The 639-nt window shown below is 41.5% G+C and overlaps 1 non-coding gene across 1 annotated transcript; it reads left to right on the top strand.

The window, feature by feature from the left end:
• Nucleotides 1-303: 303 nt before the first annotated feature.
• On the top strand, nucleotides 304-376 carry TRNAF-GAA (transfer RNA phenylalanine (anticodon GAA)). Its single transcript has one exon. It is a non-coding gene; the product is annotated as a tRNA-Phe (tRNA).
• Nucleotides 377-639: the final 263 nt, after the last annotated feature.

Here is a 639-nt window from a genome sequence, read left to right as displayed (position 1 = left end):
TTCGGGTCGACTCGCCAACCCGTCAACCTGAAATTTTCGGGTTTGGGTCAACAGATTTTCTGACGGGTTGACCCGAACCCGACCCGCCAACCTGATTTGGACCCGAATTGCCACCCCTAGTATCAGCTAGAATTCGCCTAGTCACATAATATAAGCTAACATCCCCAGCACGTGATCCAGCCCATGAGTCGTCAAATTAAGTTTTCTCGGGGTAGGAAAGCCCAGAAGGACCGAAGAGATAGGACGTTCAGTATTTGATTAGGTACTGGTTTGGAAAAATATTGAAATGGCGATTACACGCTAGCGGGGATAGCTCAGTTGGGAGAGCGTCAGACTGAAGATCTGAAGGTCGCGTGTTCGATCCACGCTCACCGCATATTTCCATTGGTTAAATGTTTTTCTCCTCTCGGGTAAGGTTTTTTTTTTCCTCTACAAAAATCCACTTTTTGTTAAGTTTGTGAAATTGGACCATTTGCTCCTATGTCCTATCTAGCTTCTCTACATCTCTTTAGATAATGTCTGATTTATCAACGAAAATAAGTGCTTTTAAAGCAAAAAAAAAAAAATCAAAAAAAAAAAGAAAAAAATATGGATTAATCTTTCCTACATTGACAGTGTACACACTATCAGTATTGGATG

Source organism: Coffea arabica, chromosome 8e (genome assembly GCF_036785885.1).
Source record: "Coffea arabica cultivar ET-39 chromosome 8e, Coffea Arabica ET-39 HiFi, whole genome shotgun sequence".
Lineage (NCBI taxonomy): Eukaryota > Viridiplantae > Streptophyta > Magnoliopsida > Gentianales > Rubiaceae > Coffea > Coffea arabica.
Note: the sequence above shows the minus strand (reverse complement) of the source record. Positions and strands in the feature narration are given on the sequence as shown.